This window comes from Palaemon carinicauda, chromosome 25, assembly GCF_036898095.1.
Source record: "Palaemon carinicauda isolate YSFRI2023 chromosome 25, ASM3689809v2, whole genome shotgun sequence".
Classification (NCBI taxonomy): Eukaryota; Metazoa; Arthropoda; class Malacostraca; order Decapoda; family Palaemonidae; genus Palaemon; species Palaemon carinicauda.
In genome coordinates, this window is record NC_090749.1 from 94442477 (window position 1) to 94464791 (window position 22315).

Here is a 22315-nt window from a genome sequence, read left to right on the forward strand (position 1 = left end):
TACAGGATAAGACAATACGGTAGCCAGTATTCCTGCTGTATAACAATACAGCAGTTAGAAAACTACAGTATATAATGATACAATAGTATGAATTTCCAACATAATCTGTGTATCCTTTCACAGTCCATTGTTGAGACCGTTTAGAAAATGTTGGGAGAAGTAATCCTTCAACATTCTGATGTTTTGTGTAAACTAAATATAATTATTGTACTACAATGTATATAAAGTTTTGTCAATAAAGAATAAATAAAAATATCCTAGATCATCGGAACACCAATGATTACCCGTCAATATCAATATTCTACAAGTAGTGGAGTTAGTGCGGGATGAACTAGCATCTCGAGAGGAGACGGAACCTAAGGAGGTCATGATCTTTGAACATGACATGGCGCAGGCTCTCTTGACTAGTACCCTAAAGAAAGACGGCTATACCAACTCGAAGATTTCAGCTTTGAGCAAGAGGCACCCTACTTTCCTTGCTCCTTCCTCCAGAGCTTCTCCTTTTTCGACCAAAGCTCTCAACTGTGTGTTAAAAGCAGTTGACGCAGGCAAACCATGTCCTACGCTAGAGGAATGCAGACCATTGTCTCTAGCCCTGCCTACCTGCGAGAAGGAATGGAACGAGGTTCATCTAACCTTCTCAATCTCGAAACTGGATCCAGAGATAGCAGGACAACAGTTCAATGAGAACCTTCCAAAGTTGTTGGTACATCTTATGAGAAGGGAACAGGAGACAAAGGAGAGACTAGCTGCCTCTTTGTCTCTCCAAAACTGTATGGAGATGTGTGCAGGCCTCTCGAACCCCAGATATGTACATTGTCCTAGCCAAGATGCACATGGCTACCCATGTGAAGGACATGTATGCTTTCGTAAAGGCCAGGAGGGCCTGTAGAGAGCATGTGTTTGCCAATGCAACGGTCAAACCCGAGCCCAGGAAGTTGATCACTTCATGCATCTGGGGCAAGGACCTCTTCCCAAAAGAAGTACAGTAGTCGAGGAGGTAATCGCTAAAGCCGCCACGGAGAATAGGAACCTTCTCCAGAAGTGGGACATGTCTTCCAAGAGGAAATCATCCTCTGACGCTGGTCCCCAACCCAAGAACACGAAGACAAAGAAGCCACGAGTGTCTCACAGATCTGCACAACATCCCACTGTTACCATGACAACAGTGCCCCAAATGGTTGTCCAGCCGCAAACCACCTTCCAAATGGTGCCCCAGCAGCTGGTAGCCCAATCGCCTGTTTTTAATCCAGGCTTTGAGAAGCACACCACTACCTTTCACCCTAAAGGCAAAGGCTCCTCAAGAAACCCCTCAAGGGGTAGAGGAGGACGTGGTCAGGGGAACAAACCGTCTGGATCATCTCAACTATGAGATGCTCCAGGTAGGAGGAAGACTTCCACTTTCGGGATCATTGGACCTTCGATCATTGGGACCAAAGCCTAGTCAAGAATGGACTCTGGTGGAAATGGAAATAAATTCCACCTCCTTTTCCTCAATTCTTCCAACACTCCACCACCTTATTGGAAGAATATACCTTAGAACTCTTGAACAAAAAGGTAATAAGGAAAACAAAGTCCATCAAATTCTAGAGAAGGCTGTTTTGTGTTCCCAAGAAAGACTTGGACAAACTCAGAGTCATTCTAGACTTGTCTCCACTCAACAAGTTCATCGAGAACAACAAGTTCCGGATGCTAACCCTACAACACATAAGTACCCTGTTACCAAAAGGGGCGTGCACAGTCTCAATAGACCTGGCAGATGCTTATTGGCACCTACCAGTCAGCCACCCCCTCTCCTCCTACCTAGGATTGAAACTACAGAAAAAAAAATTATGTCTTCACAGCCATGCCCTTTGGACTAAATATAGACCCAAGGATATTCACAAAACTTGTGGACACAGTATTCCAACAGCTATGCTTAGAAGGCTTTCAGGTAGCAGCATACCTGGACGACTGGCTGGTGTGGGCAGCATCCAAAACATCTTGTCTGCAGGCAGCCACGAAGGTGATCCAGTTCCTGGATCATCTGGGTTTCAAGATCAATTACAAGAAGTCTCGCCTCTCTCCACCTCAAGAATTCCAATGGTTAGGAATCCATTGGAACTTGCAGTCACACCGTCTCTCCATTCCACCGTAGAAGAGGAGAGAGAAGTTAAAGGATGCGTCAGGAGTCTGGAGAAGATACGCATCAAACGCTCGAAGAGATCAACAGACATTGACACTGACCTTACTGCGATTGCTTCTAAGGCCGTGGTCAAAGATCAAGAGCCTGACAAGGACAATTCCCTTACAACCACCTCAACCTTCAGTGGTCATCCACACAGATGCCTCACCGGAAGGATGGGGAGGCCATTCCCATCAAAGGAAAGTGCAAGGGAACTGTCGCACCAGTTCAAGACCTTTCACATCAACATTCTGGAAGCCATGGCAGTCTTCCTAACGTTGAAGAAACTATCCCCTCACAGATCAACCCAGATCAGGCTGGTCTTGGACAGCGAAGTAATAGTGAAATGTCTGAACCAACAAGGCTCGAGATCGCCTTACATCAATCACGTGATGTTAGCCATCTTTCACTTGGCAAGGAAGAAAAGATGGCACTTATCAGCAGTTCACCTGCAAGGGTTCCGCAATGTGACGGCAGACGCTCTATCCAGGCGAAAACCGATAGAGACAGAATGGTCCCTAGATGCAGACTCATTCTCCTTCATCTTGGAAAAAGTCCCAGAACCGCAGATCGACCTCTTCACAACGAGCGACAACAAGAAACTGCCTCAATATGTGGCCCCATACGAGGCCCCTTGGGCAGAAGCGACAGATGCTATGTCTCTCGATTGGAACAGATGGAATCATATCTATCTGTTCCCACCAACAAATCTCCTGCTGAAGGTCCTCAACAAGTTGAGATCCTTCAGGGGGACAGCAGCAGTAGTGGCCCCCAAATGGCCCAGGAGCAATTGGTTCCCTCTAGTTATAGAACTGAACCTGAAGCTGTTTCCTCTGCCGAGTCCAGTTCTATTCCAACTGGTTCAGAAGTCAACTGTCTACGCTTCATCGTTGAGAACCCAAAACCTACATCTCCTGATTTTCTCACCTTAGCAGCCAAGAAAAGGTTCGGGATCTCAAAAGACAACATCGACTATAAGGAAGAATACAAGTCAGTCAACCAGAAGACAATATTAAGTCTTGGAAGAAGTGGGTTTCCTTCGTGAAGACAAGAAAACCAGCAAAAATCTCGATAGACTTTAGCCTTTTCTTCTTCATGTACCTTCCTGAACAAGGCCTGGCTTCCACCACAATAACTTCGTGTAAGTCAGCCTTCACTAGACCTCTTCTTTACACCTTCCAGGTGGATTTGTCAAACGAAATCTTTAATAAGATTCCGAAAGCATGCGCTAGACTCAAACCAGCAACCCCTCCAAAGCCCATATCATGGTCCTTGGACAAAGTCTTGCACTATGCTTCGAACTTGAACAACGAAGATTGTACCCTAAATGATCTAACACAGAAAGTGATATTCTTGTTTGCTATAGCCTCAGGGGCTAGAGTTAGTGAAATAGTGGCCCTATCTAGAAACGAGGGCCATATTCAGTTCACAGAAGAGGGAGAACTGAATCTTTTTCCCGATTCTACATTTCTCGCCAAAATCGAGCTGCCCACCAAAAGGTAGGGTCCTTGGAGAATCTGCCCTCTGAAGGAAGATGTCTCTCTATGTCCAGTAGAGTGTCCTAAGGTCTATCTTCGAAGAACTTGAGACTTCAAGGAGGGACAGCTCTTCCTAGGCAAAACCTCAGGATCAAACTTATCTCTATAACAACTGAGGGTGAAACTCACCTACTTTATTCGCAGAGCGGACCCTGACAGTACACCCACAGGTCACGATCCAAGAAAAGTTGCTTCCTCGTTGAACTTCATTCAACATATGGACTTTGATAAACTTCCGCTCATATACGAGGTGGAAATCTTCTAGAGTTTTCTATGAACACTACGCGAAGCAAGTGCATGAAATAAAACACTGTGGTGGCAGCAGGTAGTGTCATAAAACCTGTTGTCTAATGCTGCGATGAACAGTGGACTGTTTTGGGACTTAACAGTGGACTGGGTGAACAGGTATTAGCATCTTCGAGTGTAATATCCTTTAATGAAAATCACTATGGTGAATTTCGGACTGTTCTATATAGGTGTAGAATCTAACCAATAACACCAATGCTGTGTGAACATTTGTACACAGTGTTGAGACATATCCAGCATCTAAGTGAAATCAATCAAGTAATTTCACAATAGTGAGTGGCACCTATGGATGATTTATAATATATGTATTTCTTCCCTTACAGGTTAAAAACATATATACCCAAAGATGTAAATATGTCACAGGGATTCTATTTATGATACATATTGCTGGGGGTCCCGTTGTCTTGATATGGTGATAAATACCGTGCTTGGCAGGAGCCGTGGGCGTTTGGCGAAGTTCTGGACGGAAAACTTCCGGGTACGACGTGAGGAGGTGGGCGTAGGCCTCCGTGGGTGCGCTGATGTGGAGAGCAAAGTTGGAGGGGCGGGTTGAAGAGGTGTCGACAAGTACGAGTCTGCGTTGACTAATCGTCGGTGGGCGTCATCGACCAGAAGGTGAAAATGAGAGAGGAAATCCGCACCGAGGATTAGCAATGTGACGTCAGCAACGACAAGAAACTTCCAATTAAATTTACCGTTTCCAAATGATAATGTGAGGTTCTCGTAACCGTAGGTGGGTATCGCAAATCCGTTGGCAGCTACCAAGCGGACGTCGGCAGACGTAGACAGACTATGTCGTGTCCTGAAGAGTTCCCTTGGCAAAAGAGAATGACAAGCACCCTTGTCTACCAAAAATTGCACACCAGTTCCTGCATCATGTAAAAATAAAAGATTAGAAACACGGGAGGCCACAGCCAAGAGCGATGGCCTACTTACATGTTTTTTGGCCACTGACAATTCTTGGCACATTTCTTCGCGGCTGCCCCGAATCTGTTGTGGTAATAGCAAAACTGCAGCCGATGGGAGGCAGTAAATGGCTGTAGAAGTCGTTGGTTGGGTCGCGAGCGAGTGGTGGGTGGTGGGTGGCTTTGTTGCCGCTTCAGCACGTCACGGGGTAAGCGTGTATGTCTTACGGCATTCACGTCAGCTTCGGTTGACGGTGAATAGGCATCCTCTTCGTCAGGAGTGGAGGCGTTGATGGAGGTCTTGAAGGTCTTGAAGTGACTGTCCATAAGGGAGTCGTCTTTGGTCATCAAGTCCTTTATGGGTAAACTATCGACATCGGGTATGGAAGCGCGTACAGGTTAGGGTAAACGGCGTATCCAAAGGGCACGAAGTAGGTTCATCTCACGAGGAGAGCCGTCTACGGCAGGTTGCAGGCGAGCGATACTGGTCATTTACCTGAGGGCGAGTGAAGCCCTTTGGTCCCCCAACGGTTGTTGAGAGAGCTGAAAAAGCCTTGCTATACGGGTGGCTGGCGACAGCGAGTACTGTTGCAGAAGGTATGTTTTGAGGGTGTCATATGCTATTGGGATGTCTCCTTGTTCACAAAGCCAGTCGTATATTTCCGGGAAGGTGTCCTTGGATATCGCTGCGAGAACAAAATCTGCTTTGGTGGTTGAGCAAAACTGGACTTTTGCGCGCTGAAACCAAGCAGGCGCCTCTCCGCTGGCGAATGATGAAAGTTTGAATGGCGCAGCGCCAACTTCTGTAGAGTCCTCTATAATACCAGTGAGGGGCGGGGGGTGAAGGCGGGAGGAGCGAGTCCTCTTCCGGGGTCACCAATGTAACGTGCCGAGAGAAGGTTGTGATGACTCAAAGGCAGGATGAAAGCAACTGAGTAACTTTATTACAGAACACTCACTTTTATATACATAGATTCCAGGTAAAAAAGGGCACAAAAGACATAACAGGCAATTTCATGTTCAACCGAAAAGCTTACCGGTTAACAGTTAACGGTGAGAAAATCAGATGTTATTTCAGGTTCTTGTCAGTGCGAGGGGAGAGCGAAGATACAAGCATAATATATACATAAAATGAAATGCCGTTACTATGTACGATCGTGTGACACACGGTTGGTACATTTAAATGCAACAAGGAATAGTTCACTGTAGTAGTACGGGGAGGGGATCCACCAGGCAACCTTGATAACGGCTCCCCTTCTACTTCGCCACTCTTCTCCCTCAAAGCGTAAAATCTACTTCGGGGTGAAGATTGCCATGTGTCGTATCAAGAAATACGTCCCCTGATATTATGCGATATCCTTAAAAGTTATATTAAGGATACTCGCGCCAGGAGTTAGAATTCTGGAAACCTATGGTTAATTCTCTGGGAGTATCACTGTAGCCAAATATCCCTTAGAAAGCTGCCTAAAGGAACCTTCCATCAGGATGACATGGCCATATCACCCAAAAATAGATTTTTCGCTTTGCTCAAAATCCGTTGTGTGTATGAAAAAAATGTTTTAATTTTTCTATATTGTATAAAGTCATCAAGTGTCCCCCCAAAAAAGTGCCTTAATCAGTATTATTTCTTTTAAACAGGTACTGACAGCAGGCTCTTACACCCAGTAGGGAGAGAAGTTTAGGTTATTCTCCTGAGTACATAGGAAGATGAAGTTGCTTATTGCCTGTTACCATAGTGTTTAGTGGTCAGTGTTGCTGCTTTTTATTCATATTATCTTGCCTGTTAACTGGAAGCACTTTACTTTGTTGTTAAACTGAATAACACAAAAACGAGTAGTTTTTATTTCGGATAAGCATAAACAGTTTGTGGAGGGGATGTAAACAAAGGCATTATAAGGCCGTTGTCTATTGTTCGTGTTCGGCAGTCAACGCCGTAAAGTTGATGACTATTTTGTTTCGGTGTGCGAAGTATAACCAGGAAGAATCTCGTTATATGAGATTGTGTCATAAACATTAATACTTCACAGGAGCTATTGAAATGGAATATCTGGTCGTTGGTCCAGGAAGTGAATTCAGATGCTAGGAGGAGTGGGACTGTGTTCGAGTTTAGTCTGAATCTTTCCAGAATTATCAAAACCCCTTCCAAGAAGGAGAGATTTAGGCACTACTGTTGTTGGTCAGAAAAGTCTCGATGACAACAAAACCTTATCACATTGCCAGTTTACAATTGGAGATTTTCTAGACATTGCTATCATAAGCCCACAAAGACCTGCACAGCGTCGTATGCGGCCATACTATTCAGAAGCTAAGAATTTTTAAGTAACTTTGCAGCCTAATGGTAGAATGGATACTGATAAGGACAGTATTGCTTTAGGGAAAACTATTGCAGTACAGTATTTTCACAGTTTTATGTGTTCTTAATAGATGGTTGACTTGATATTGATTTTTCAGGTATCTTACTGGTCATTACAGATGTCATAAAACCACAGTGTTGCGAGGTTCTCCTTTAAGCTTAGTGTAGGAGTAGTGTTGTTTGTTAAGATAGTTGGACCACCCAGGCAATACACACGGTTGCATTTATGATGTACTATAACATGTACAGTAGATGTTTGTAGCATAGCGTTAGGTACTTCTTGGGAATGATATAGATTTTTTGTTTCATTTACAAATAAATATTTTTCTTGTTTTTATGAAGACAGCATTTCATTCCAGTTCCTTTCACCATTTTGTCCCCTTCTCAGCCACTGTTTTTTTCTTAGTATCATAATTTTTTTCTCCCACACTGTGTCCTGTTATCAGTACTAAAAATTTGTCCCTTTCACCGAATGTTCTGACGCATTACCTATGTTTGAAGATATCTTACCTAAAGAAGATAGAGCAATCCATGTATACTGCTCATTTTCCCAGAATGAATCGGCTGTAATGCCACACGTTTATTCAGCAAGCTCAAGGCAAGGGAAGATAAGGAGGAAGTAAGGTTCTTGCTAGGTCCCCTTGCCCAGTATAAAATCAAGGGGTGGTGCCCAGTGCCCAGTTCATCCTTGATTGTTTGCCTTTAACCCAGATTTTTGGGTAATCCACCGTTGTATATTTTTTGTGTAGTGAACGTTGGAATGTGGTCGGTATTCAGACACTAGGCAGTTCGGGTGCTACCTCTGGCCAAAGTCCGCAAACCACTACAGGACGAGAACTTATAACAGGAAGGCAGTGTTTGGTCTGAAGGACTTCTACTACCAATCAAATTTATGCACCGTGTCACGGCCACATTGCCTGATGTCTTGATGAGTATCCCGATACTGGCTGCAGCTGGAAAAGGCGTTTGCCAATCCTGTCAACCACTGCTTCCTCTACCACCCTTCCTGGCACAACCAGGTTGAAGGGCAAAAGTATGGAGCACAGTCCCCATCCCTTCTCGAGGCAGAGGACCCTGGAGATGCAGATAGCGGTCTGGGCTTCACCGGCAGTTTCTTTGGCACTGGTTTACTGGGCTAAGAGGAGGAAGCTTGGGAGAGTTGATCTAGAAGGAACACCGCTATTGATATTCACTGCTCGGCAGAGTCGCAACACTTCTTTTTCCCCTGTCAACAGTGTTCTCGATACCATTAGCCCAAGAGGAAGTGAAGATGTATGTGATCGAGACATCTCTACCTAGCTCGAAAAGTGTGCCGTTACTGCATCTCTCCTCTTTAATACCCAGTTAGCCCACTGGGGTGCCACATGCACAACCACTTTCAATCCCGAAAGAACGAGGTTGGCATGTCACAAGACAAAATATATCTATAGAGTTAAATGTGTATTATGTAAATCAGTTCAACCTAAATTATGTCACAAGCCAACTGGCCTGAAGAAAGAGTTGCACCATTAATGTAGACTGTAAACTGTTGTCATTCTTTTACTTCCCAGGTCAAAGCATGAGGGAGGTTGGACAAAAGCTGGGGGCTTTAAGGTGGGGCAACCTAGACCTGGGCGACCTAGATTGCAGCTATCACGTAGGAGAAGGATACCACCTATCGCCTAGCGGAAGCACCTGACCCCCATACAGACAGGTGCCATAAAAACTCATCCTTGGAAGTAGAGTGAGGGGAGTCAGACGCGGGAGATGGACGCGTGCCCCCTTCGTCTCTGGGCGACCATTACACTCCACTAGGTTGTGATCGCAGTAGACTTCTAACGTGAGACAAGTATTATGTGTGTGTCCCTCACTCTTGCTTGACAGTAATGTTTAGTTAATAAGTCAGAATTGAGACTTGAGGTAAATTACTATTCTACTGATGGAAGCAGATTAACAGTAACTTGCTCTGCATCCGTTCTCCCCCTATGTATCTTTTATTTACAAGTTAATTACCATTATAATTGTTCCAGTAATTGTAAAGTCAGCGAGAAACTTGTATTTCTTCTGTTATGTAATCCCAAGATTAAAAGTTCTATTTCACTCACTTTGAAGAAGATTTAGGCTCATTTTTGTTGTGAAAATTAACTTAGAAAATGAATCCTCTTACGATGTAAAAATCGTCTGATTAACTGCCTCCCATCATATCATTATTTAATTGCCCACACCATGTGACAGGCATATATTTCTTCTCTGCCTCAGGTTGATGCCAAGTATGCTACTGTTCTAAACTGGTGGTCAATCCAGCTACTAGTTCAATGCTAAAATAGTACTATAGAAGTTTTATTCATGCTGTGACCAAGTTGTGGAATGACCTTCCTAATCAGGTAGTTGAGTCGGTTGAACTTCCGAAGTTTAAACTTGCAGGGAATGTTTTCATCTTGAAGAGGCTGACATAAGTCTCTCTTTATAGTTTATGTATAAAAGCTGACAAATTTGGAAGTCATTTGTATTTTTCCTAACAATACAAACCTTTTACTTCCGAAACTGAGAGGAGCGTTTTCTCATGCAAATACACAAGAAACTCTGCTATTGCTGGGATAGTGGCATTGAGGAGAGAGATACCCATTCCATGACACCAACAACAGAAGATATTCCACTTTGGCAGGTAGACTGAAGTTGAAGATATTCTCAGGTGTCCAGCTATCCTTTTCCTTAACTTGTTGCGAAAATCCTCTCTGAGAGAGGAGGTGCTGGATAGTCTCCAGGCATGAAGTTGTCAAGAAGCTACGGCTTGTGGAATATGTTGGCATGCGGTTGTCTGAGTAGATCATTCGCGGAGGGAGCTCTCTCACAAGCTCCGTTAGGAGTTGTAGAAGTTACTTGAACCATTCTGCGTGATGCCATAGCGGAGCTATGAGGGTCATTGAGAGATTGACCGATGTTCCGGTCTTGTTGAGTGCCCTCTTCATCAGACAGAACGAGGAAAGGCGTAAATGTTGAAGTTGTTCCACCGATGTTGGAATGTATCTTGCCAGAGAGCTTTGGGGTCAGGGACTGGGGAGCAGTACAGTACAATGGGAGCCTGAAGTTCAAGGCCGTTGTAAACAGATCCACCGTCAGGGAACCCCACAATGTAAGGACTTTGTTGGCTACTAGATGATCCAAAGACCACTCAAAGCCCACCATCTAAGTCGCTCTGCTAAGGTTGTCCGCAAGCACATTACTTTTCCTGGGAATGAAAGGAGCAAATAGGGTCACCGAGTTGAATTGTGCCCATCTCACTATCTTTATTGTCAGATGGGATACGGGCTGCAAAAAAGTACCACCTTGCTTGTTAATGTAAGCTACTGTTGTGGTGTTGTCACTCATTACCTCCCCTGAATGGCCCGCCAGGAACTGCTGGACCTGTTTAAGGGCCAAAAAGGCAGCTTTCATCTCTAAGAGATTTATGTGCTGGTACTGTACATTTCGAACTCTGACCACAGGCTGGAGGTCGAGTGGTGCAGCATATGGGCCCAACCCCTTCTTTTGATGTATCTGAGAAGAGCATCAAGTCCTGGGGGAGGGACAAGAAGGTCAACACCCTTTAGTAGATTCTCGTCTGCCACCCACCACTCGAAGTCCGTCCGTTCTTCTGGTCCCATGAGATCGCAATGTCCGGGGAATCAAAGGCCTGATTCTAGTTGGACTTTAGTCATTACTGGAGAGATCGTATCCTATCAGGCAGGCGTTGAGAACTAGATGGACCATGGATGATAGGTGCCCGAGGAGACATAACCACCTTTGGGGTGGGAGTTCTTATCTGAGGAAAGGTCTTGCAACCTTCCTCAGCTTCACTACCCTCTCGTGTGATGGGAAGGCTTTGTGAAGATTGGTGTCTATTATTATTCCTAAGTATACCAGTCGTTAAGAGGGAAGCAGAGATGACTTCTTGAGGTAACCAAGATTCACAGATCTTGGCAGAGTCCCAGAAGTTTGTAATTGTGCTGAAGAAAGGGCGCCACCGAGTCTGCTAGACTCAACCACTCTTCCAGATAGCATAGGAGACGGATGGCGATTCTGTGAGCCCAAAATGACACTAGGGTGAACACTCGTGAAAACATGAGGTACTGTGGAAAGACCGAAGCACATTACCTTGAACTGGTATTACTTTTTGTCTAGTTTGATTTTGAGATATTTCTTTGAAGACGGATGGATTGGGATCTGGAAATATGCATCATTTAGATCTAGGGTGTACATGAAGTCCTGTGGTCTCACCCCTTGTCTGACTTATAATGAATGAATTATTTTTTCTTTTTTGTGTGTTACTATGCAATCTAGAGGAAGGGCCTCTTTCTGATGTTAAAATGAGAATGTAGAGATAGGTAATATTGTTTTACAATCCCTTTGATACTAACTGAAGTGACCTGTCATATTACATTTGAATTTAGCCCAAATATTTACACTTATGTTGGTCTTTATTTCTACTTGTATATGTAGATTAAATATCTAGAGGATTGATTCCAAAGAGGTTCTGTATAAAGAGATTTATCTCTCCTGGTTTTGTAGACCTGTATTTTCACAAATATGAAATTTGTTTTTCTCTCTCAATTATTTGAATAATCTTTTTTTAATACTATTTCAATGCACTTCCTCACCTAGAATATTCCCCGTTCCAGCCTGAAGTTTGTTTTTCAATGTAACATTCTTTTTCTCTTCTAATATTTGTAATGTTCAAATAACTTGAAATATAATGAGGAAACCTGCTACCTAAAAAGCATATTGCTCTTATTTAGAACTCCATTCATAGCACTGCAAAGAGAGACGGGGAACCCATGAAAAGATAATAGGGAAATTTGAGGTTCTTGCTGGGTTCCCTTGCCTAGTATAAAATCTCGAAGGGTGGTGTCCAGTGCCCAGTTCTCTTGATTGTTTACCTTTTGCCCAGATTTATGGGAATTCCATCATTTCATCTTTTTGTTTAGTGAATGTTGGAGTGTGGTTGGCATTCAGACACTAGGCAGTCTGCGTGCTACATCTGGCTACAGTCCGCAAACCACTAAACCATATCCGTGCTGACCGAGGTTTGTTTAACAAACTTGTTCAGAGCTGAGAGGTCGATGACTGGTCTCAAGCCTCCAGACGCCTTTTTCACATAAACAAGTCGACTGGAAAAGCCTGGGGAGTCGCCGAGGAATTTTTAGAGGGTGCCCTTCTTCAACATGGTCTGGACTTCAGCCCGAGGAGCCAGCTTCTTTGCAGATCCCTTTGCATAGGAGCTAGTTGACACTAGAGTCTTGATCAGTGGGGGGAGAGATTGAGTGAACGGGACACGATACCCTGAACTAATCACGGAGACTATCCAGGGTTCAGTCCCAAGCTGCATCCAGCTCTTCCAGCAGCAATGCAGGCATTCCCCCACTGGTGGACAAGCAGGGGAATCACATAGCATTTGCAGCCACGGCTGACTCCTCTAGGATACTTCCCTCCACAGGACGACTTTTAGACACCTTGTTGTCTGTTGCCGCACTCCTGTTCGTCATTGGTTTCTGTTGGTTCATCTGCGGGAGAGAACGTAGTCTGTAAGAGCGGGATGTTAAGGCCCTATAGAGGAGGGAGTCCTGGTAGGACTTTCTCCATCTCTCCGCAGCTCACTCGACATCCCCCAGCTTGAACAAGGAGGAACCCTTCAGAGAGGAGTTTCGGAATTTCGCTATCTCACAGTTTGGGGACTTGAAAATGGAATCTCTCGATTATTGCATCTCTAAGCCTTAAGATGGTGTTCGCCCAATAGTTCACTACTTGGTGGGCAACGAACTCATTAGTCCAAATACCCGACAGGAAGTAGGCCTCCATTGCTTTCCGGGAGCCTTCTTTAGAAAAACCCTTTGTCTGCACCAGGTTTCTCACTGATCTCAACCATAAATCCAGCCAAAAAGTAGCCTGCATGGCATACTTCGCCACTTTCTCTTTGTTTAGAATTTCCGAAGCTGAGAAGTAAACTTGAAACCCGAAGAGTCTCTCTAGAGAGATCCCCTTCATAAGTTCCTCTAAGGAATGGTGAAGAGGAAGAGCCGGGAGACTCGTCAAGGACCTTTTAAAAATCTCTCTGCTGGACACTCAGATGTCGCAGTAGTTTTAAGGATGAGCCTGATCGAAGAGAGCTAGAGGACTCGGAGAGCTGGGCAGACACCTTCCGTCGGGCATTCTTCAGTCCCTGAGACCAGGGCAAGGCTTCGCTGTACTTGGGGGATTCCGAGTGCCAAAGACGTGGTCCAAGACCATCACCTTGCCCTCCTGAGGAGCCATCAATGGGTCTGCCAACCCATTGAGTGAACTCACGCAAGCTATAACCTGCCCGATGCCCTGTTCTGATTCTTCCTGTTCAGCTTCTGAAGAAGAACTGGCAGCCGAATCGTTGTCTTCCACACACGAGACATCATCTCGGGGTGGGTCGTGGTCGTTATCGAAGTGGTCAAATGTAGACTGCTTGACCCACTCTGCAGGTCCTGTAATCCCCAATGAGGACTTTGGCAGAGTTCTTGAATCCTTAAACTCTTTCCTTGGAGGGAAGAAAGTCTCTAGCACAGGAGGTTTGGATGGAACGACCTTCTGTTGGTCACCCGTAGGGGGAAGGATGGACTCTTCCACAGGTTTCGAGACTACTCTGGGATCTCGTGGGACTTCCTCAATAAGCAAAGGCCAGAAAGAGTCAGTTAAGGACTCTTCCCAGAGAGAGAACTCTGACTGAATCGATGAGTGAGGAGCAGGAGGGTGAGGAGAAGTGGGCATGGCAACACTTGACCTCCCCTTGGACGACCTGACAGGGGTCAGCTTGACCCTACGTGAAGCTACTTCATCAGCGACTCCTCTTTTCCGCTTCAGGGGAGAAGAAACCAAAGTTTCTTGACGGGGAGGGACCGTGGATCTTCGCCTTGGGTCTGAAAATGTAGAGGAGGACTCTTCCAGGGGAATCCTGGGAGTTCCCGAAGGATGGGCAGGTGGGATACCTGCCGTAATGGCTTGGGTTACTGCCCTAACCAAGGTTCCAAACTCAATATTTTGGAACAGATATAACATCAAACTATGAATAAAAAACTCAAAATCATAATGCATTGATATAAAGAGAACAACAAACTATGAATAAAACATGATTTTGCAATTCACGGCTGCGGACCGATTGTGGCACTGTTGGAAAGTTACCCCATATAGAACAACGAAGAAGGATCCCACAAGGGAGCCTTATCTGACATCCAGGAGGAGTTAAAGGGAGGATGCGGAGCTGCAGTCTCCTTCCGACCAACAGGAATCGACCGTGAAGGTGGTCTCTTCGGAATCTTGAATTCCTGCAGCTTGCTTTTTTCCGCTCTCCCAGGCGAGCGTGATGTTCTGCATTTGCGGAGAGGAGAACGAGGCGACGGTGAACGATGGGGAGGAGACTTTCGTCTTTCAGGTGGGAGTTCAAGAGCTCGAGGAGGAGAAGGTCTTGCAGGCCTCTCTTCCCACAATCGACGTTGCTCAAATCAGCGCTGGAAATCTAACGAACGTTGGCACCTATCGGGAGGCTGGTTCTTAGAGCCGATGTGACGTTTGCTTTCCTCTTTTGGAGAGCGACAAGTTGTTGGGGAACGACAGGAAAGAGACAGGTGTGCAGCCAAAGGCTGCTGACGCGCTGGAGAAGAACAGGCTGCTGACTTGCCAATCAACGAGCCCAGGGCAGGTACGCATGGCTGGCAGGGAAGGCACACACAAACTGAAAAGAAAAAAACAAAAAAAGTGATTAGTAATGGCTGTCCAAATTGGTAAGGAAGAGGAGCAGTAACAACCGTTCTCCATCCGAGCCAAAAGCAAAGCAAAGCACAGTCACAGGTGTGTAGTTGAGAGAGGAAGCTACTAACACCCCCATCCCCCCGCTAACTAGCAGTATGGTTGGTTAACACTCGCTAAATTCTATTGGCTTTTCCTTTCAGCTTAGCCGAAAGTAATACCCCTATATATCCCCTATAAATAGCGTTGGTTTGTATTCCAGTTACGGAACCATTGTCATTTGTTCCAGTGCAGCATACAAACCTTCCGTTCCTTACGTAGGAGACTCACCTTAAGGTGGGTTGAGAACCTCAAACCAACTGGCTGGCTACTGTCCCAGGATAACCTAATGTGCTTCATAGGAGCTCCTCAAGAGGCAGCCTGACACCTCGTTTTCCTCGTAGGATGACAAGTCTCGCCAATCAGTGCTGGAAGGAGTAAAAGATTTCAATGGGAGGTGAATAGACTAGTACACAGTAGGGGTGAGCCCGTTCATAATCTATACATTGCCCGACTCCACCTTCTTTGAAGAAAGGGGACATAATAAATATGACAAATTTCTAAGTAATTTGTATTTTTCCTAACGATACAAATCTTGAGCTCTTTATTTGGGATATAATTTTGGGGAAGCTGGAGGACTAGCCATAAGACTTTTAGCTAGGTGTAACTACCTCACCACTAGTTGGCGGGGGTGGAGGGGTAGCCTGCTACCCTGCTCACACACACCTGTGTTGTCTCATCACTTTTGATTGCAAACAGGACTTACAAGGGCACAAGTAATGGTGGGCCAAAGAGCTTAAGGTTTGTATCGTTAGGAAAAATACAAATTACTTTCAAATTTGTCATTTGTTCCGACACTAAATACAAACCCTTTTGCTCTTTATTAGGGAAGAATCATCCTTTAGGAGGGTGGAAGTCCAAACCAACTGGCTGGTGTTTGACCCAGGGGTTTTCCCCGTACATGCTCTGCATGTAACAGGGAGAAACCCTGATACCTCACTAAAATCTGTGCAAAACCTGCTTAGCTGCCTGAGCAATCTGTGTGATTGTGTGAAACTAGCAGTGTGACTAGTCTAGGTAAGATTTCTCAGAAACATAGGACTCTGAATCAACCATAGACGTTACCTAATCCCACCTCGCCTGGGGGTATGGGGAGGCAACAAGCATTATTTCTATGTTTGGTTACGCAAGGAAATGGCTTTAACTGCAAACAGATGAGGCAAACTTGCAGAGGATCGTAGGTGCTGTTCCCCAAGAGAGGGGAAAATGAAAGAGACAAAGAGCCAGTCATTCTTAACATTCATCCCAGACTAATCCTGGGTAACCTTTGCCCTTAACCATCTGCTACTTGTTCCTCAAGAAGCCTGAGGTATTTAAAGCACTTGTTGTGCAGCCACCACAAGGCCAATGGAGAACGTCTCCATGTTCATGTGGGGCACATCTTCCAGGTAGTGGGGGTGAAGGTCTTAAGATACTTCCACAAGCCCGCTTGTAAGACCTGCATCACGGAGTAGTTCTTCTTGAACGTAAGGAACGAGCCGATGCGCTTAACGTCATGAACTCTGGGTTGTCTCATCTATGGAGGAGGATCGAGATTCAGGGCCAGGTCAGTGACCCTCCGAATCCAAGCAGAGATGGTATTTTTGGTGATCTTCCCCTTGATCTTCTCCATGCTGACACTTGGGGGTGAGCTGCTGCTGTTCTCTTGAGAGAGTACCTCAAACTCCTCACTGGACAAAGTAACAGTTAATCTTGATCATCGGTTACGTTATGAAGACTCCCAATCCAGAAGGGCCTAAATCTAGGCTCTGCTACTCCCAGATTCTAAGTCTAGCCGATAAACTCAGGGACGAAGCCAAACATTACCTCCCCCCCATCCCCTTGAGTGGGAGACGTCGTGTGAAAGACTGTGAAATTTGCTAACTCTCTCGGCTGAGGCCAATGCAAATAGGAAAACTGTCTTCAGAGTCAGGTGGGGATCTGATGCCTGGCGTAATGGTTTGTAGGGGGCACCCTTCAGGGACTGAGACAAGAACCACGTGCCATGGAGGTGGTATAACTTCTGACTGAGGGCAGATAAGCTCGGAACTCTGTATGAGGAGAGAAAATTCCAACGAAGAGGAAATATTGACTACTTTCAGCCTTACTGAGAAGTAGCCTTTCACCGCCGAGACCGAGAGGATTTTTTCTTCCCGAAGGTGAACGAGGAACTCCACTATTGCTGGAATAGTGGCATAAAGGGGAGAGATACCCCTTTCCATGATACCAACCACATAAGAAACTTCACTTGGCCTGGTAGACTGAAGCAGAAGACCTTCGAAGGTATCCAGACATCCTTTTCACAACCTGTTGCAAAAAGTTTCTCTGAAGGAGGAGATGCTGGATAATCTCCAGGCGTGAAGTCACGGGGATACTATGGCTTTGTGAATGATGTTCACATGTGGTTGTCTGAGTAAATTGTGTTGTTGAGGGAGCTCTCTCGGAACCTCCGTCAGAATATGAAGAAGGTCCAGGAACCATTTGGCGTGATGATATAGCGGAGCTATGAGGGTCATTAACAGGTTCTTAGATGATCTAGTCTTGTTGAGAACCCTTCTCATCAGACAAAACAGGGGAAAGGCCTAAACGTCGATGTTGTCTCCCCGTTGCTGGAATGCATTTTTCCAGAAAGCCTGAGGAACCGGAACTGGGGAGCAGTAGAGAGGGAGCCTATTGTTCAGGGATGTTGCGAACAGATCCACAGTTGGAGAACCTCACAAAGTTATGACTGTTGGCTACTAGATGATTCAAAGACCACTCGGAGCCCATCATCCGAGTCACTCTGCTTAGATTGTCTGCAAGCACATTCCTCTAGCCTGGAATGAAGCAGGCTGATAGGAACAATGAGTTGTCTTCTGCCCCTCTTAGCATCTCCACTGCTAGATGGCAAAGGTGCTGCCTAAAGGTACTGCCTTGCTTGTTCACCTGAGCCACGACTGTAGTGTTGTCAGTCATCAACACCACAGAAATACCCGCCAGTAAATGATGGAACTTCTGCATGCCATTAGAATTTAAACGAGGGTTTACTACCCCACTGCTAGTTAGCGGGGGGGTAGGGAGGGTAGCTTGCTAAACACCCCCCCCCCCCCCCTCACACACACCTGTGCTTGAGCTCACTTTGCTTGGAGGTAGGACTTCAAGGGGGATAGGGCTGGCAGGCAAGTTTTATTAAATAGTTAAGGTTTGTATAGTTAGGAAAAATACAAATTATCTACAAATTTGTCTTTTGTTCCGTAACTGACATACAAACCACGCTATTTAATAGGAGTGACTCACCCATTAGGATGGGTGGAAAGTCCCAGCCAGTACTAGCTTTTGGCTTCGCCCGGGGACTCATTATTTGAGTGTGTCAGCACTCAAAAATAAGGAGTCCCTGCACCCCGCTAGAACCTTGCTACGCAAGGACGGCGGCCTACACAAGCTGTGTGTGAAGGTATAATAAAGTGTGACTCGTCCTAGGAAGTTGACCTGTAGTCCTTTAGATGGAAACTTTAGGCTAGGACTCTCCCAATACCACCTCGTCAGGGTATGGGGACATGACAGTATTAGCTTAATACTAGGAACACAAGGAAACATGGTTTACCTGCAGTGGTTTGAGGTCAGCTGTGCAGAGAAACCAGGATGCTGCTTTTCCCAAGAGAGGAGAAGATGAAGAAAACAATAAGGGCCAGACAAACCTTTTCATTCATGCAGACTAAGACCGGGTAACAATGCCCTCAACCTTCTGCTACTTGTCCACTAAGGAGCCTGAGGTACTAAACCAGCTGTTGTGCAGCCACCACAAGGCCGATAGAGAACGTATCGAGCCTCCTGTGGGTCACGTCTTGCAGGTATTGGGCTGTGAAGGTCGTCCGACGCTTCCACACCCCAGCCTAAAGAACCTGCGTTACTGAGAAACTCTTCTTGAAGGCCAGGGACGTAGCTACGCCCCTGACATCATGTGCTCTAGGGCGATGTGACGGAGGAGGGTCTGGATTCAGGGACAGATGGATCACCCTACGAATCCATGCCGGAATGGTATTCTTGGTGACCCTCCTCTTAGTCCTCCCAGGGCTAACAAACAATGCTTGCACTTGAGGACGGACTGCAGCCGTTCTTTTGAGATATAGCCTCAGACTCCTTATTGGGCACAGTATGAGATGGTCTGGGTCATCTGTTACAGAACGAAGACTCGAAATCTGGAAGGAGTTGAACTGAGGTTCCGGCACCCTCGGATTCTGAGTCTTAGCAATAAACTCAGGGACGAACTTGAACGTTACCTCCCTCCTTCCCCTTGAATGGGCGATGTTATATGAGAGACCATGAAGTTCACTGACTCGCTTGGACGATGCCAAAGCTAGTAGGAACACCGTCTTCCAAGTTAGGTGGCGATCTGAAGCCTGGCGTAATGGTTCATAGGGAGATCTCTTAAGAGACCTGAGAACTCGAACCACGTTCCATGGAGGAGGTCTCACTTCCGACTGAGGGAAAGTTCCAGCAAGGAAGAAATGTCCATTCCTTTCAGCCTGAAAGCTAGACTTAAGGCTGAGCGATAGTCTTTCACCGCCGAGACTGAAAGGCGCATTTCTTCCCGCAAATACACGAGGAACTCCGCTATAGTTGGAATAGTGGCATCGAGTGGAGAGATACCCCTTCCACGACACCAACAACAGAAGACTTTCCACTTTGCCTAGTAGACAGATGCGGATGATTTTCACAGATGTCCAGACATCCTAATCGCAACTTGTTGCGAAAATCTTTTCTCAACTGAGGGAAAGTTCCAGCAAGGAAGAAATGTCCATTCCTTTCAGCCTGAAAGCTAGACTTAAGGCTGAGCGATAGCCTTTCACCGCCGAGACTGAAAGGCGCATTTCTTCCCGCAAATACACGAGGAACTCCGCTATTGTTGGAATAGTGGCATCGAGTGGAGAGATACCCCTTCCACGACACCAACCACAGAAGACTTTCCACTTTGTCTAGTAGACAGATGTGGATGATTTTCACAGATGTCCAGACATCCTAATCGCAACTTGTTGCGAAAATCCTTTCTCAGCGAGGAGATGCTGGATAGTCTCCGGGCGTGAAATCGTAGCGAAGCTACGGCTTTGTGGAAGATGTTGGCATGTGGTTGTCTGAGTAGATCGTGTCGTGGAGGGAGTTCTCTCGGAAGTTCCGTTAGGAGTTGCAGAAGGTCCGGAAACCATTCCACGTGATGCCATAGCGGAGATATGAGTGTCATTGAAAGATTGCCCGATATTCTGGTCTTGTTGAGCACCCTCCTCATCAGACTGAACGGGGAAAGGCTTACACGTTGATGTTGTCCCACCGTTGTTGGAAGGCATCTTGCCAGAGCGCCTTGGGATCCGGGACTGGGGAGCAGTATAGTGGAAGCATGAAGTTCAATGCTGTCGCGAACAGATCCACAGTCGGGGAACCCCACAAAGTCAGGACTTTGTTGGCTACTAGACGATCCAAAGACCACTCGGTACTCATTATCTGAGACGCTCTGCTCAGATTGTTGGCGAGCACATTCCTTTTGCCTGGAATGAAGCGTGCCGATAGTGGAATCGAGTGGACTTCGGTCCATCTCAGTATCTCTACTGCAAGATGGGATAGTTGCTTTGAAAAGGTACCTCCTTGCTTGTTGATGTAAGCTACTACTGTGGTGTTGTCACTCATCACCACCACAGAGTGACCCACCAGGTATTGTTGGAACTGCTGAAGGGCCAAGAAAACGGCCTTCATCTCTAGAAGATTTATATGGAGGTAATTTTCTGATTCTGACCACAGGAATGAGGTCCTGTGGTGTAGAACGTGGGCCCCCCACCCTTTCTTTGAGGCGTCCGAAAACAGCATCAAATCCGGGGGGAGGATGAGAAGATCCACTCCTCTTCGTAGGTTCTCGTCTGTCACCCACCACTGGAGGTCCGTCCATTCCACAGGTCCCATAGGGATCATGACGTCCAGGGAATTGCAACCTTGATACCACCGGGACTTGAGTCGCCACTGGAGGGATCTCATCCTGAGGCGACCGTTGGGAACTAGATGAGCCAAAGATGAGAGGTGACCAAGGAGACGTAACCACGATTGGGCTGGAAGCTCTTCTCGTCTGAGAAAAGGGCTTGCGACCTTCCTCAGCCTTGCTATCCTGTCGTCTGATGAGAAGGCTTTGTGGAGATTGGTGTCTATAATCATGCCTAGGTACACCAGTCTTTGAGTGGGAAGCAGAGAGGACTTCTCGAGATTTACCATGATCCCCAGATCCTGGCAAAGTCCCAGAAGTTTGTCTCGGTGTCGAAGAAGGGATTACTCCGAGTCTGCTAGGATCAGCCAGTCATCCAGATAACGGAGGAGACGGATGCCGATCCTGTGTCCCCACGACGATATTAGGGTGAACACTCTGGTGAAAACCTGTGGTGCTGTAGAGAGACCGAAACACAGCACCTTGAACCGGTACTCCTTGTTGTCTAGGCTGAATCTTAAGTACTTCCTTGAAGACGGATGGATTGGGATCTGGAAGTACGCGTCCTTCAGATCCAGTGTGCACATGAAGTCTTGAGGTCTCACTGCAAGTCTGACCGTGTCTGCGGACTCCATGCTGAACAGAGTTTGCTTGACAAACTTGTTCAGAGCCGAGAGGTCGATGGTTGGTTTCCAGCCTCCAGACGCCTTCTTTACAAGAAAGAGTCGACTGAAAAAGCCTGGGGACTCGTCGAGGACCTCCTGGAGAGCGCCCTTCTTCAACATGGTCTGGACTCCTGCCCGAAGGGCCTGCCCCCTTGCTGATCCCATGGCAAGGGAGCTCAATGACACTGCATTTGTCATCAGGGGAGGTAGAGATGTTGTGAACGGGATGCGATATCTCTGACTGATTACGGAAATCGTCCAGGAATCGGCCCTGAGTTGCTGCCACCTGTCTCAGCAAATTTGAAGGCATCCCCCCACTGGTGGACATGAAGGGGGACTGCCAATCCTAGCGTTTGCGGCCTCGGCTGCTCCCTCTAGGATTCTTCCCTCCCCTGGAGAGCTTCTGACAGGAAAGGGCTTGGACACTACTGTCTTCGCAGCCGTTGTCGGTTTCGTGGTCTTAGTAGGACGGGGCTGCTGGGGTGCTGGAGGCTTATAGGGCTTGGATGTCAAAGCCCTATGTAGGAGGGAGTCTTGGTGGGACTTCCTCCAACTCTCAGCGGCATTCTCTATGTCCTTAGGCTCAAACAAGTTCGTTCCCATCACGGAAGAATGCCTGAGCCTGCTGATCTCGGTGCTA

At 46.4% G+C, this 22315-nt stretch overlaps 1 protein-coding gene across 3 annotated transcripts in view; it reads right to left on the reverse strand.

Moving 5' to 3' along the window:
- LOC137618716 (zinc finger protein OZF-like) overlaps nucleotides 1-22315 on the reverse strand; it is a 912062-nt gene that overhangs the window by 867290 nt on the left and 22457 nt on the right. Inside the window, exon 2 of one of the 3 annotated variants that reach the window (XR_011039821.1) lies at nucleotides 15322-15458. The exons of the other annotated variants lie outside the window; for them this stretch is intronic. The gene's annotated coding sequence lies outside the window, so the exon portion shown is untranslated. The remainder of the gene's footprint in view (nucleotides 1-15321; nucleotides 15459-22315) is intronic. 3 annotated transcript variants of the gene reach the window in all.